The sequence below is a fragment of the Capricornis sumatraensis genome, unplaced genomic scaffold (assembly GCF_032405125.1).
Source record: "Capricornis sumatraensis isolate serow.1 unplaced genomic scaffold, serow.2 scaffold30, whole genome shotgun sequence".
NCBI classification, from domain to species: Eukaryota; Metazoa; Chordata; class Mammalia; order Artiodactyla; family Bovidae; genus Capricornis; species Capricornis sumatraensis.
In genome coordinates this window covers 70001-85812 of record NW_027184641.1, presented here as the reverse complement: position 1 = coordinate 85812, position 15812 = coordinate 70001, and positions in this window count along the sequence as shown.

Below are 15812 nucleotides of genomic sequence, written 5' to 3'. Positions count from 1 at the left end.
TGCAGGGGGAGGGTGGGGGAGGGTGGCGGTGGGGCCCACAGACAATAGCCCCTGCCTGCCTGCCTGCAGGCCGGCCTGCCGGGCTGAGGAGGCCCTCTGGCGGCGGCGGGGTCACGCTCCCGACTCCTGCAGCTCAACTCGATCCCTTCAAGGAAACTCCTGGGGTGACTCCTGTCCAGGGAATCATCCAAATGGGCCTGTTTCTGAAAAAGGCCCGAGTCACAGCTGTGACAGCTTCTGTGGATCTCCTGACCCGTGGATTGACCTGCACCCTCCCTCCCATCCTGTCAGATCCTTTGGACACGCTTGAAGAGGTCTTTGGCCTCGGCCCGGAAAACAGGCCAAGATAAACAAATACGTTTTGGTCTTTGTGTTTTTTTTTTTTTTTTTTTTTTTGAACAGGGCGAAAACGATGCATGGCCGTGGATTGGAGAGAAACCTGCACCCCTCGCTGGCGCACCTGAAGGCAGGGAGGACTCAGCGGGACAGAAATGACATTCAGAAATGAACCGTTTACACTTGGTGACTATGCCAGAACAAATAGCTACACCAAACTTTATGATAAAGTGCTGTGATTTCCTTCTGGGAGGTTTCAGACCCCTCTCTATTGACCTTGAAGTCGATCATCAGTGTGTTCTCCGTCGCACTGCGTCAAAGCCCCTGCTCCCATCATAACCTCACTGAGATCTGCGATTTCCACCCGATGGACAGAGTCATCACACGCTTAGATCCACCCAGCTCGTCACACAACAGTGTGGACGGGCACGTGCGTGGGTGGGTGCGTGGACGCGTGCGTGCGTGGGCAGGTGGGTGGGTGGGTGCGTGGCTGGGTGCCTGCCTGCGTGCGTGCGTGCGTGGGTGGGTGGGTGCGTCCGTGCGTCCCTGTGCCTTTCACCTTTCAGATTATGAACCCCGCCCCCTCACCTCTCCCGCCCCCCCGCCCCCCCCACACACTGCACTGTCCTTTGCCTAGCTGTGTCTCTGCGCCACCCACCCTCCACCACACCCACAACCGCAGGCGCACCACACACCGCACGCATACCTGCACACACACCCCGCCTGCACACAGTGCACACACACATCCCGACCCCAGACACAGGCACACCCAGCCCGTTTGCACCCCGCCCACGATTGCCACACACCGCACACTCCTCCCCTCCCGCCCCAGCCCCCCCTCCCCCCACAGCCCCCCCTCCCCCCCGCCCCAGCCCCCCCTCCCCCCCCCTCCACTGCGTGGTCCTTGGCCTGGCTGTGACTCTCCCCCTCTCCTCTGTCTCTGCCCACACACCACATGCGTAGACACACACACCCCGCCCCGCCCCCAGCGCCACACACACCTGCCCGCCCATTAAACCCCCCACCCCCGCACACACCATGCCCCAACACATACCCCGCACCCCCACCTCTCCCGCACCCCCCCCCCCCACACACACACAGACACACTGCACCGTCCTTTGCCTAGCTGTGTCTCTGTGCCACGCCGCCCCTCCCCGGGACACCCACAACCACAGGTGCACCCTACACGCCACACGCATACCCGCACACACACCCCGCGTACGCACAGCACACACACACATCCCGAACCCAGACACACACACACACACACACTGCGTTGTCCTTGGCCTGGCTGTGATGCTCCACCTCTCCTCTTCTCTCGCTCTGCCCACACACCACACGCTGAGGCCACACACACCCAGCCCCGCTTCCAACGCCACACCCACCCCCCCGCCCATAAACACCCCGCGACGATCGCACACAACATGCCCGAACACACATCCCACCCCCCACCCCTCCTGCAAGCCGCCTCACGAGCCCCCCCCCTCCCCCCCCACTGCGTTGTCCTTTGCCTAGCTGTGTCTCTGGGCCTCTGTCTCTGCGCCACCGCCCCTCAGACCCACAGGCCACACCCACACCCACACCCACAGCGGCACCCTACACGCCACACGCATACCCGCACACACACCCCGCCTGCACGCTGCGCACACACACATCCCGACCCCAGACACATACACACACACACGCAGCCCGTTCACACCCCGCTCGCACAGGCCACATACCACACACTCCCCCCTACCCCCTACACACACACACACTGCGTTGTCCTTTGCCTGGCTGTGTCTCTGGGCCACTGTCTCTGCACGCCCCACCCCCTTCCGGCCATGCCCACACCCACAGGCGCATCCCACACGCACACACCCATGGTGCCCACCCGACACACACTCGGCCTCACGTGGAACCTATACACACACCACACACATTACCCCTCCCCCCACACACACATACACCCACGCGGCACCACCTGCGCATGCCCCAGACACACCACCACACGCCGCCTCCTGCCCGGGTCCAGCCCCGTTGGATCCAGGGAATTCGAAGGTGGGGACGGTGTTGGCGTCCTTGGATAAACACGTATTTAATGACAGAGATATAGAGAGATTAGAAACGGATAGTGTCGTAGGAAAATGAGTGGAGGAAAAGAGGCTGAATAACTTGGAATTCAGCCAGAGAAACGGGGAGCAAGAAAGAAGCGACATGGGGGTATCGGTCTTTCCGGAGACGGATCCGATTTCTTTCGTGTTGGGTTTGCCTCTCTACCTTTGGTGACATATAGGGATGACTACAGAGTCACGTGGGGGCCAGGAGTCCCGACCTTTCTCAAAATCAGGTGCTTCACATACATGTACGAAAAAAAAAAAAAAAAAAAAAAAGGGGTCTCAGGGATATGACATCATCTTCTGGCCGTGAGGCCTGCTGACATGTGATGATCCTTTCTTTCTGATCCCCAAAACACTTCTGTGTTCCAAGGGTGTTTTTTTCTTAAACCAGGCACCACCCTCCAGATAAAGGTACATGCCTGTAGGGTGAGGGTGTCGTGAGTTCCAATCAAGAAAGGAATGGGTTGAACCCAAAGGTCACATGATTCCTCTGAAAGGTGAATCCTTATGTCTCCTCTATGCTAGTTAGATTCACTCTAAGGGCAGGGAACATGGAGATGTAGCAGCAACCATCAGCCCAACACATGAAATCCCTTTCCCCCATGGTGCCCTGAAGGTCTCTTTAGGCTTAAGAGAGTGATCGAGTGACATGTTTACATAGCAAGGACACAGGGCTGGATCCCAAAGGACAGGGAATCTATTCCAAAAGAGAACATTCATGGACTCACAGAGTCCAGTATTGCTCCCCTTCCAAACGACTCTATGTCCTTTTCTATATTCCAACGACACGGATTCATAGATTCCCAGGTGCCTAAGGCTATGGAGGCCTGGCGGCAATCGTGGACTCGACCACCGTGAGAAAAGCCCTGTGCTCACGAAGACTCTCCAAAGACTCCCAGACTCTCTGTGCTGTTTACGGTGGAGAGGTCGTCGACACTCGTGTGCGTCGTGGCGGGAGTGCGGATGACCCTGTCACGCGAGCCGGTCTGTCAGCAGAGAGGTTTGACCTGAGACGCCCTCGTCACACCCAGGGCCGGGGATGAGCCGTCATGATTGGCCCGACACGTGAAAAACCCTTCACCCATGTCATTCCTAACCAACCCACGAGACGCGTCCTTTCTAGGTAGACTCTGGCTTTGGGGGTAGATGCTCGGGAACGGGGGGGTTTCCGGAGGCCTGATCACGCCTTTGCGTGTGCCAAGCCTCCTTCCTCGTGACCTTTGCCATGGGCGGAGTTCCTCACGCTGGCCCCGGCAAGTACAAGTAGACATGTTGTGTATAACTGTGTGATACTTTTTGTCTGGAAACTGTTTCAAAACCGTTTACTAAATGGATTGGAGAGAAACCTGCTCCCCTCGCGCGCCCCTGAAGGCAGGGAGTTCTCAGCGGGACAGAACCTGCCTTCACGTCTCAGGGGGACCGGGACGGTCCCCTCACCTCGGGCACCCCCAACCCCGAGCCCAGTCCCGTCTCCTCCCCGCCCCGCCCCCCCCCCCCCCCCCCACTCACACACACAGGCGCGTGCGTGCGCGCACCCGGACCCGGCTCCCACCCCCATCTCCCCAACCTCACACCCCCCACCCCCACCCCACCCCACCCCTCCCCGGCGACGAGGGGGGCCCGGGGAGGGATGGCTGTCTCAGCCCTGGTTCTGAGATGTCATTTGGGAAACCGCTCTAGGCCGAGACGCCAGCTCGCTGCCCTGCTGCTTGGTGTCCGTCTCCATCAGCCATGTCCCCGAAAGGCACGTGAGCTCATGGACAACAAAGGGCGCACCCAGAAAACACCAAAGGGTCCTCCTGAACCCAACACGGCCATGTGTATGGATCCACGTAGAGGTCGTTGATCTCCCCATCGGATGCGTGAATAGGATCCACACAGACTGGATTGTGTTTCCGCTTCGATGGGCTGCCCTATCCGGAGAGAACGTGCGGGTCAGCAAGCGAGCAAACACGGAAGGGAACAAAACCAAAACCGCAGCCAAGTCGAGAGAGTGCTGAGCCCGAGGAACTCGCCGATCCCGTGGCATCATTTGCCATACACAGCCTTTCTCTATGGCAAAGAGAGATGTGGCATGGATCCCCGTGTGGGTCGTTCGTGCCCGAAACCACGCCACGGATAGTGATCCTGTCTCATTCGAATCCTCTCTAAAGAGATAAACCAGGTCTCTTGTTTCCATGATGGAATGGTATCTTTGAATGCAAAAGGGGATGACATGTGACAGGAAAATCAAAGTGGAGTCAGCATCGCCAAGAGAGCGCCCCAAAATAGAGAAGGGGCGGGCCATGGAGGAAGAGGTCTGTGTCTCAGTCTGGAAACTCGGAGCACCTCCTGGGGAACAGAGGCCTCCGGATCCTCGAAACAGTGTTCCCGACATTCAAGACCCCTATCCCACACACCCTCCCCTTTCCCTGCCTCACTGGTGACCGTCTATGGACCCTGGAAGAAGAGACGGTCCCTTGTTTGCGTGACAGTCCATCCTCATTGCTCTCGGGTCGCTTTACAACCTCACGGAGCTTCAGCTTTCTAAGCCCCCGACTCTTTCCTGGGGAACGTTCCCCCGGTTTTTATTCAAACCTGTGTCCCTGCATGGCCATATCGAAGACCCCCAAAGAAAGCTTTCTTTTTCTTTCTTTCTTTCTTTTCTTTTCTTTTCTTTTTTTTTTTTTTTTAGCGCAGCCGATACTGACTCTTCATGGAAAGACAAGACAACTAGGTGATTTTATGTGTTTAATTTCCAGGTGTATTGAAATATCATTTCCTCCGTGAAGGACATATGACATCCTCCGTTCTCATGTGTACAGAATGGGGACAAGAGGCACCTGTATGTTGCAGAAGAATAATGACCACCCAAGCGGTAGCTCATAGCTTTCTCACAACCCATACAGATCATGACTGGATGTGAAAGAAAGTGAAGTCACTCGGTCGTGTTCGACTCTTTGCGACCCCACGGACTGTAGCCTACCAGGCTCCTCCATCCGTGGACAGTTCCAGGCAAGAATCCTAGAGTGGGTGGCCATTTCCTTCTGCCATTGGACGGGAGGAGAGTGATTCATGTCCACTGTCATGGCAACTTTCTCAGATGATCATGCTGCTGCTGCTGCTGCTGCTGCTGCTGCTGCTGCGTCGCTTCAGTCGTGTCCGAATCTGTGCGACCCCACGGACGGTAGCCCACCGGGCACCCCCGTCCCTGGGATTCTCCAGGCAAGAACCCTGCAGTGGGTTGCCATGTCCTTCTCCAAGGCGTGAAAGTGAAAAGTGGAAGGGAAGTCGCTCAGTCGTGTCCGACTGTTAGCGACCCCGTGGACTGCGGCCCACCAGGCTCCTCCGGTCCATGGGATTTTCCGGGCAAGAGGACTGCAGAGGGGTGCCATGGCCTTCTCCGAATAGTATCATACGATCATAATAATGCTGTTCATTAGAATCACCGTGCTCGTTGTGACGTGTACAGTACAGATGTACCTTATCCGTGAAGTCGGTTTTTTTTTTTTCTTTCCCCCTTACATCAATGCAATATCTTCCCATTTCTCCCTCCCCCAGCCGCTCTGTGATGATCGTTTTCTTTCTTTCTTTCTTTCTTTCTTTTTTTTTGATGGCCATCCATGGCATGTAAGTGGCACGAGAAAGTCTTTTTCTTTCTCTACCTGACTTATTCATTTGGCATCACGCCCTAAGTCACATCCATGCTATCACCAGATAAGAATGTGTTCGTTCCTGTGGCTCCGTGGGACATCTATGTCTACCTATCGATCGATCTCTATCTGGATCGTGTGTCTTCTTTCCCTCTTCTTCCCTTGATGGACACTCGGGCTGTTTCCCTCTCTTGACCCGTGTGACTGATGCTGCCGTGGACATGGGAGTGCAGATGTCTCTCTGAGATTTAGATTCTGTGTCTCTTTTCTTTAGATGTCTACCCAGAAGTGAGAGTGTTGGAAAGATCGATCATGTCTCGACCACGACTCTTTTCGAAGTCCTTCGGAGGGGATCCGGGGAACGATCCATTCTTTTCCAATAGACGCCGTCGGAATCCAGTGCGACCGCACACGTCTTAGGGAATACGGCGGCGACCACGACGGCAACCCAAACGCTCCCGCGAACGCGATGGTGCCCGAGGGTGTGTCCGCAGGACGACTCCCCGGTGCCAGCCGTCCACGTCCACAAGCCCCCTGCGGTCGTCGGCGAGTCGTTCCATCCACACGGAACCACGGTTTTCGTGGGCCGGGGTTGCCTGCGTGCCAGTCCATCCCCAGATGAATGGAGCGATGACAGACTCCTTGGGGCACAGGGCAGAGATACGTGGAATTCTTTCCACGAGACGAGTGCGATGAGAAGAGAAGAACGATGCGAAGTGGTGCCTGGGGAGCCGGAAAGAGTCGAACAGGAAAGAAAACATGTCAGACGAGAGGGGAGAAGGATTCAAAGCGAGTGGAGCACCATGGGGGAGACGGGCCCAGAAGATGCGAGCAGATGCTGGGGGCACAGCACGCCCGGACCCGTGGGCCTGCAGGGAGCCGAGAGGGATGGCCGTCCACTGTCTGCAGGCCGATCTCCAGAGCCCGGACTGGGAAGGACTTCTTCACGAGAACAGGCACGCTCACGGTCCCCACGGGTCACGTCTCCACTGGGCTCTCAGCACTGTAGGGAGAGCTTCCCACACTTCCGATGGCACGGTGAGCGGCGGTCTCTTGATCTCCTCTACCGCAGAGTCAGCGAGCTTCCCGAGGGATAGGACGAGGTCTTGGCCGACGGCATCCCATCCTAGAGCCCGTCTTGCTTTCGAATCACGGGATGTCTTTGATGTCTGTGGGGGTGTGCTGCGCCTTCACTGCCGTGCGAGCCGTTCTCTCTCCGTGGAGGAGGGGGCCGCTCTGCGCTTGTGTGTCTGGGCTTCTCGTGGCTGTGGTTCCTCTTGGGGAGCGTGGGCTCTGGGGCACGTGGGCTTCACTGGCTGCTGGGTGTGGGCTCAGCGCTCGCAGCGGCCAGGATCGAGAGCACAGATTCCATCGGCGAGGCCTATGGGCTTCGTGGCTCTGTAGCACGTGGGATCTTCCCGGGCCGGGGATGAAACCCGTGTTTCCTGCGCGGGCACGGGATGGTTTCCTACGGAGCCGCCGGGGAAGCCCCAGTCCCAAACTCAAGATGGATATCCTGACGTCCCCCGCTTGGGATGGGAGAGTTTCTGAACGATCAGGCCAGGAAAAGGGATCGCATCGTGACGGGTTGACCTTCGTTTCTCACAAACCGGCACTCTTGCTGCTTCTTGAAGTGTCCTAGAGAAGACATCGGATTCCACATGAGATCAGCTTCTTTGACTAGCGATGGCACAACGGCCACAACAAAGGGGATGGATTAAACACAACAGTTGGTTTCTTTTGGACGATGAGCCCCCTCTGTGTGTGTGTGTGTGTGTGTGTGTGTGTGTGTGTGTGAGAGAGAGAGAGAGAGAGAGAGAGATGCCTTCGTGGTTCTAAAGCAAGAAGCACTGAGGAGTGAAGACATTCTTGAACTCACATAGTTTCCTTCATTTCAGTCGTGATGGTCCAGTGATTTTGGAGGACGACATGGAATGTTTCAGGGTAGATGCTTTTAGAAGGCTGTGAAGGGACTTCCCTGCCTGGTGGCCCAGTGGTGAAGGATCCACCTGCCGATGAGGCGGGGGGACGGGGTGTTTTCCACCGAACCCCTGATCCGGGACGATGGCACAGGGCTCCGGGCAGGTTCGACACAAACCTACAGAACGGACGGCGCCAGGCGTGAAGGCGAGGGCACGCAGCCCGGGGACTCTGGACGAGGATGACTGACGCGGACGGACACTGCCGTCTCCGTCTCCGTGGAGGTGGGTGGTGGCCAGCACGCTCCTCTGGGGCAGGCTGTTCCTAGGACCGACCGTTGGGGAGCGTGCGCGTGCATGGGAGGAGCAGGGGGCCTGAGGGAACGGTCTATCCTCTCTGCTCCACGGGGCCCCCGGAACCCTCATCTGCTCACAGAGAGGATTCGTCCCGTGGAGAGACAGACCCACACGCGAGTGAACCTCATTTCTGGTTCCCTTGGCTTCTGAAAGCGTGACGGTCAGGTTCATGCAGCTCTCTGGATTTCTGTTCTCCCCGAGATCCGGGCCTACTCACTGGAAGGACACGAGGAGCCGGATGAGATCGCCCTCTGCACGGCGCCGGCTCCAGCGCGCGCACGTTTCAGTGGCTACGGCTCGTGGACATCGCACCGAGAGCCGAAGCCCCGGTGTGACAGACGCCTGTTTCCACGATGGGTGAACAGTTCTCCGTGCGGGAAGCCCAATCCTTGCCCCTGCCTGTTCGACCTGCAGGGCCTCTGCAAAGAACAAACGTGCCCGATCTCGGGACCGATCCCCTTTTCGGAGCCAGCCCGGTGCGTCCTCTGTTTCCCGGGCCACAGGCACACACTGGCACTGGGGAGTCGTGTCGTCCCTCCTCCCCCTCCTCCTCCTCTCTGCCCCCACCCTTCCCCCCGCATGCAGGCTCCCCCACACCCCCGCCTGGCCCCGGCCCGTCCGGGTCTCCCCCACCCGCAGAAAAGGCCGGGAAACACATGGTCCCAGGACGACGCAGTCGAGAGACAGCGGCAGTCCCCTGGGATGCGGGGAGGAGGCGCCTGAGCACACCTAGGCCAACACCGCCACCGTGTGGGGTGAGAGGCCGGGGCGAGGAGCGCTCAGGAGTTCCGAGGAGGAGGAGGAGGAGCAGGAGGGAGAGAGGCAGGCGGGGGTGGAGGGGCGGGCCAGGCTGAAGCGGTCTCAGGGCGGGGACGTGGAAGAGAACGTTCCCCTTCAGACGGGCGCTCCGAAGAGAGCGTGCCGGCGGGGACCTTGAGAGCACCTTCGAGCTGGGAGCGGGGTGGGGGGGGGGGGGGGGAGGGAATCCTCCAGACGTAGGAAGGACACCAGGCACAGAAGGCGAGACCGATTCTTGACCCAAGGGAATCGGATGCTTTTCTGTCCATGGGTTCCATCCTCAGACTCTCATGGTCATCCAGCCAGCCAGCCAGCCAGCCAGCCAGCCAGCCAGCCACCATCGGGTCCCTCCTTTTCTGTTCTCTACGTGTTTCATGGCGAGTGAGTGAGAGTCTTTCGATGGTTTGCTAGGATGTGTGAATGTCGTGGGACCATGGTACGTGCCAGCCGTGGATGAACAGAACGGCTTCAGCGTTCAGGCTGATCCTGAACTCCCACGCCAAGGCAGGCCTGTGCGTCCCCGTGCGCTGGAGGACACCGTGCTACCCACATCTTGATCTTGGACTGAACGCAACCACCGTGGGGAGGGTGTTCGTGGGTTGGCTTCGTTTCCTTTCCCTATGGCACTCACCTGACCTTCCTGTCCACTCCTTGGATCCTTGATCTCCCCCTCCCCCTCGAGGCCATCGGTCCTTTTCTTTCTCCTCCTCCTGCTCCCCGTCCTCCTACTCACCCTAGTTTCTCTCCCCGCCTCCCCACTCCCCGCCGCTCCACACACACGCAGGTCCCACTCTTCTCAAACGGACCTCTGACTGACTGCCAACGTTTCCTTTCGCCTTCTTTCCTTCCTCCCGTCCTGCTTCCTTTCCTTTTTTTTTTTTTTTTTTTCTTCGTGTTCTGTTCCCCCGTTCCTTTTCAGCTGTACCGACGATGGCTTCGAGTGTAGCGCCTGACACAGCGATCGCCAGGATACGTCTAGTGAGGGACCGTCCGTCACCACCTGGTGTCACGGCAGATGACATCTGGTGTCGTGACGTGCCCGTGACTCATGGATTTCCTAAGTGGGAGGTGGCACCGCTTCATCTGTCTCCCTCACCGGTGGCGCTCGTTCACTCGTTCTCTCCCCCACCCCACCCCCCGCCACCGTGTCCCCCGCTCCCTCCTCGGGCCACCCCTCATGTGCTCCGTGGTGGTATCTTAGGAGCCTGTTTCTCTTTGGTTCTGTTGTGTTCACGGTGTATCGTTTGGTAGGTACTGCGTGGAAACGACGGCTCTGAGGTATTTCCTTGAGCATCATCCCCTCTAAAGGTCTCTCCAAGTTCCTGCAGACTGTGAGATTTCATTCCCTTCTGGTGGTTGAGTCCCATTCCTCTGTGTGTGTGTGTGTGTGTGTGTGTGTGTGTGTGTGTGTGTGTGTGAATAGATACAGGCGTAGGCACACAGACAGAGAGCTCTCTCCTTCTGTGTGTACGGATGTCTACCTAGGTATGGGGGTCGATCCCACACATACACATGTCCGTATCTTCTCTGTCCCCTCCGTGGGCACTCCGTGGAGTGGCTGGGTTGGGTCGAAGGGGGACTCTTTGGTGGAGTGTTCCGAGGGAATCGCAGGACTCTTTTCCCTAGGGATGTGGTTTCTCTCTCTGGGAGGCCCCAGGGGATGAGATGTGATCTCTCTGAGTCCGCCCACATGTTCCTCAGCGGCAGCAAAGACGCGTTCGACCGATCAGGAGCCACTGTCTTCTCGTGGTTCGAACTTGCTGTCGCGATTGCGATTCCAGCCCCTGGGCCTTTCCCCTCCGAAGGAGAAGGATCCTTGTCCAGATAAACGCCCCGGGGTGCTTCCGCGAGCCCGCCCCCACCCCCGGCAGACCCAGCCCAGCCCAGCCCAGCCCTGCCGCTGATGTGTTTTCTACCTTGTGCTTCTGGGTGTCTGTCTGTTCTCCCTTTCTTTGGGAGGAAGGTGTCTGCTCGGGCCCCCTGCCTGCCCACTTCGCTCATCGGGGGTCGTTTCCCTTTTGGAGGCTGAGTTGTCTGACGCCTTGATCCGTTTTGGACAGAAAAGCCCCTTTTGCAATATGCTTGCGCTTTCCCCGTATATGTATGTGTTTATGGATACCGACGTATCTGCACATATGAGCATGTGTATTCGTGCCTGTGTATCTCCGTGGACGTCTGTGTCTATATGCCTGTGTCTACGTATATACACGCAAGCATACACGCACAGTAGAAACGCCTAGGCATACACGTGCGCACACAGACACATGCGTGTATGTGAGCATGCCCTTTGAACGTGTTTGTTTATACCCACGTGTGCGCGTATATATAGACGCGAATACGCGTGCGTATACATATGGACACGCGTATATGCGCATGTGTCTGCGTTCTCGCTCCCCCTCCCCCTCCCCTCCCCCTCTCCCTCCCCCTCCCTCCCCCTCCCCCTCTCCCTCCCCCTCCCCCTCTCCCTCTCCCTCTCTCTGACTTTTAAGCAGCCGGAGCAGTTCTATGACTTGACTTTCCTGCCTGGTGGTTCTGTTTCATTTCCTTTCTGATCTGCTTCAAAAAGTTATGTATTCATGTAACTGGCTGTTGTCATGGAACACGGGGTTTATTTAGTGGATCCCTATCGACTCGGTCCGGTCCTCCTCACCTCCACGCCCCTCAGCCGCCACCCCCCCCCCGCCCCCGCACCCCAGGCCCCCCCGCCCCGCCCCTCCCAACCCCCACCCCCGCAGCCCTGCCACCCCAGACCTCCCGCCCGCCCTCCCGCCCGCCTGCCGTTCTGGTGTTTGTGGCCAGTTCAGTGACTTTGAAATCCATGTTCTCCTGACCTCAGGTGCACTTTCCCCACCCACCGGCGCGTGCTTGGGTGTGTTGTCTTCGGACTTTGTCACGGTCTCCACCCAGGTTGAGTGGTGCCTTCTCTTGTTGGGGGTTCCGAGTGTGTCTCCTCCTTTTCCTTTCTTGCTCCTGGGCTCGCGTGTCTGTGTCTGCTTTCCAAAGTCCTGCTTTGTTCTCCGAGCAGCGCTCGCCTGGTTTCGCTTTGCCGGCCCCTCCCTCCCTCCCTCCCTCCCTCCCTCCCTCCCTCCCTCTCTCTTTCGGGGGAGGGGGGCCGGGGGAGTCTGCGATGCCGCTGGTGCCCCTCTCTCCGCCGACCCCGCCCCGAGCCCCCACCGCCCGCCGGCGTCTCCGTGGAATGTCCCCCCCAGCACCCCGGAGTCGCGTGGGGGAGTGAGTCTCCTTCGTGGCAGCCTCCTGAGGAGATCCTTCCCAGCGTCTCTCCCTTCCTCTGCGGCCGGGGTCGCGTCGCGTCGCGTCGCTCGGCGGCGGAGGCTCCGGGCCGAGCTCGGGCGTCTGGGCGGCCGGCGCGGTGGCGTCCCCGGCGGCCGGCGACAGCGACCCGTCCTCGGGACGTTCGAGTCGCTTGTCAGGAGCCACCTGGCGGCCGCTTGTATATTGTCCCTCCCCTCTGGAGCTTCGGCGAGGCCTTTCAGGAGGATTGTGACTCAGCCTCTGGGCCCGAGGCAGAGCTCTCAGACACCGGCGACGCTGGCGGCGACAGTCCCGGTGGCGCCGAGGCCTAGGGACAGTCCCGCTGTCGCCGGAGATTGGTTCTCTAGGTTTCTGAGGAGGGTGACCGTCGCGGCGCCCCGGAGCCGGCTCGCGGGGCGGCCTGACCGGGTCGACCAGCATCTCCCCGTGCCCCTGCGGCCACGGGGACGGACCGCCCGGACCCTGCCTGGGCCGGGCCGCCGCGGTGGGCGGGGAGAGGGTCTTCCCTGCCCGGAGCGCCTGGACTCGGGCTCGGCGGTCCGGACGCCTCCTGGGCCGCCCTCAGGAGCGTTTGCTTCGCCCTCAGGAGCGTTTGCTTCGCCCTCAGGAGCGTTTGCTTCGCCCTCGGCCCCGCTCCGGAGGTGGGGACCGGCCCAGACGGTGGCTTGGAGGTCGCCGGAGGGCGCGCCAGGGTCCGGGCCCTCGGGTCCTTTCTGCCCGAGGTGTTTTCCGCGTGGCACTCCGGAGGTGGGGGAACCCGAGGGTTGAGCGGGGGAGGCGCGTGTGCGGTCCCCCCGTGGGGTCCGGTCGCCCGAGGCGTCTCCCGGCACACATGCTTTTTCTTTGTCAGAGTCCTGACGGGTCCGGAGACGTGGATGGACCGGACCCTGCTTCCGCGGGTGGCCGGGGAGGGCGCGCTCGACCCTTCGGCGTGCCCTCGTGGGTCTCGGTCGTCGGACGCGACTTTGGCTCCCCCCTCTCCGGCTCCCTGAATCCCAGTCGGGAGGTGGGGGCCGGCTCGGGCCGTCCTGGGTGCCCCGTCTAGGACGGTCCGGGCCCCGGGCGCGGTCCCTGGTCGGGGCCCGCTCGTCTCGTGGGAAGCGCCTCGCTGACGGTTCTGTCTTCTCTTTTCCTTTTGCACATCGAAGCCAAATCCCCGTTCGGAGACTCGGACGGACCGGTACCCCTGCCCGCGTGGACGAGGCGGGGAGGGCGTCCTCGGCCAGCTTCCCCCCCGCCCCCCCTTGGTGCCCGCGCCCCCGCTTTGGCCACCACGCGCCCCCTCCCCCCTCCCGGTCGACCAGATGACCCCCCCCCCCCAAGAGAGCTCGGGGCCTGGTGTTTATGGGGCAGCGTTGGGGACAGGTGGCCGGGACAAGGTTCCGGGGGCCCTCCCTGCGCGTCGTCGATGTGCTCCGCTGTCAGCTGCTGTCATTTCGTCGCCCTTAATAGGCCTTTTTTGCCACCAGATAAGTGCTGACACGGTCTCCTTTGGTGTCTGCCACCGAGGACTGTGGGTCTCTGGACGCACGCGGGGCTCTGGGCTTCTGGGCCGCCAGCTGGTGCCCGGTTCGGCCCTTGCCGCTGGAGCCGCCCGCCTGGGCCTGTGCGCCGGCTCCTGTGTGGTGTCGTCTGGCTGACCCGACCCTTGGTGCCACCTCCGGTCTCTGGGCGACCCGAGGGTGGCGGGGCGAGGTGGCGCGTGGGTCTTCTACCCTGTGCATCCCTCGCCCCCGCTGTGGGCACCTGGTTGCGGCTGGGGCGACCCCCGCCCTGTGGGCTCCGTGCCACGTGTCAGGCGTTCTCCTCTTGGGGGTCGTCGGCCGCTCTCGCCTGAGGCGAGGTGGGGGGGGCGGAGGTTGCCGGCGAGGCTTAAAGCGGGCCCCTCTGGTGACTGTCCTCACCGTGCCTCCCCCCCGCTCCACCTTGGCTCAACAGATCGATGTGGTGTGGTCGTGTTCTCCCGGGCCGAGCCTAAGCCGTGCCAGACGAGGGACGGGCGTTCCCAGTGAACGCGTCTGCTCTTCTCGGTCTGTCCGCGGGGCCCCTCGCTTGTCTTCTCCCCCCCTCGCTGCCCATCAGGGAGGGTGAGGAAGGCAGGGGTTGGGTGTGGCTTCTGGCCCTGATCTTCGGTCTCCTTTGCCTTGGGGCGTCAGTGGGGGCCGTTGGTCTTCTGACACAGCAGATTGCTCTCGCTTCGCCTTCTCGGCGTGTGCCCGGCGAGCGGCCCTCCCTGTGGCGGGGAGGGCTGTGCCACCGCCGACGCCGCGCTGCGCACCCCACGCGGGTGTGTGAGCGTGCCTCGTGTGACCCTCGGTGGTGCCCCTGGAGCGCTCCAGGTCGTCCCTCAGGTGCCTGAGGCCGAGTGGTGGTGTCGTTTCCCTTAACCCGGTGTCCCCCTCGGGTCCCCGCCACGGTGGCGTGTGTGTCCCGTGAGTGGCTCTCTCTGGGGGGGGGGTCGAGGCGGTAGGGAGAGGCGTGCCTGTTCCCCTCGTCGCGGAGGCCTTGGCGGATGAGGCCTTGCAGGGGGCGGGACGCGGGCTCCGCTCTGGCCCTGACCGCGCACACGCTCCTGTGTGGTGGTCCGCTCCCCTGTACCGCAGGCCCCTCCCACCCAGCTGAGGACTGGTGGCTCGTGGAGCGCCTCCGTGGGCCCGAAGGCGACACGGTCCGGGTGAGGGACGGCGCGCCCTCGGGGAGAACGCCTTCTCTAGCGATCCGAGAGGGAGCCTTGGGGTACCGGACCCCCCAGCCGCTGCCCCTCCCGAGTGCGCAGTGGCCACCGTGGCGACTGCCAGAGCACGTGGGCAGAGCAGAACTCCCCCGGCCCCGCGGTGGGGCCGTGTGCCGCTCGTTGCCTACCGCGGCCCGCGCCTCCCCCCTCCGAGTCGGGGGAGGGTCCCGCTGGGCCCCGCCGGGCGTCCGGCAGGTGGGGGGCCGTGTGCGTGCGGCCGGCCCCCCGTGGTGCGAGCCCTGGGGGAAGGGGGGGGGCTGTGTCGGGGCGCGACGCCCGGTCGGCCTCGGCCTCCCCGGCCCCGCAGCTGGTGGTGAGGGGGAGCCCGTCGCGCCCGCCCTCGCCCCCCGAGCCGCAGCTGGTGGCGGCGTGCGGTCACGGTCTGGGCCGCCTCGCTCGAGAGCGTTGTCCCCGGGATGTCGAGCCTCGGGGGTCAGACTCAGATGGGAGACGGATCTGTCGCGTGTGGATGGCGGAAGACGGGTGGACGGCTCGCCGGCCCTGGCGGCGGGGCCGGGTCGTGGGCCACGCTCCGGGGATGGCCGGGGCCGGCCGGCGCCCCAGGCGTCGCGGGACCGCCCTCGCGTGCGGGTGGCGGTGGGATCCCGCGCTGGTGTTCCTGGGGGCCCGGCCGCGTGCCCGGTCCTTTTCCTCCGGTTCCCGG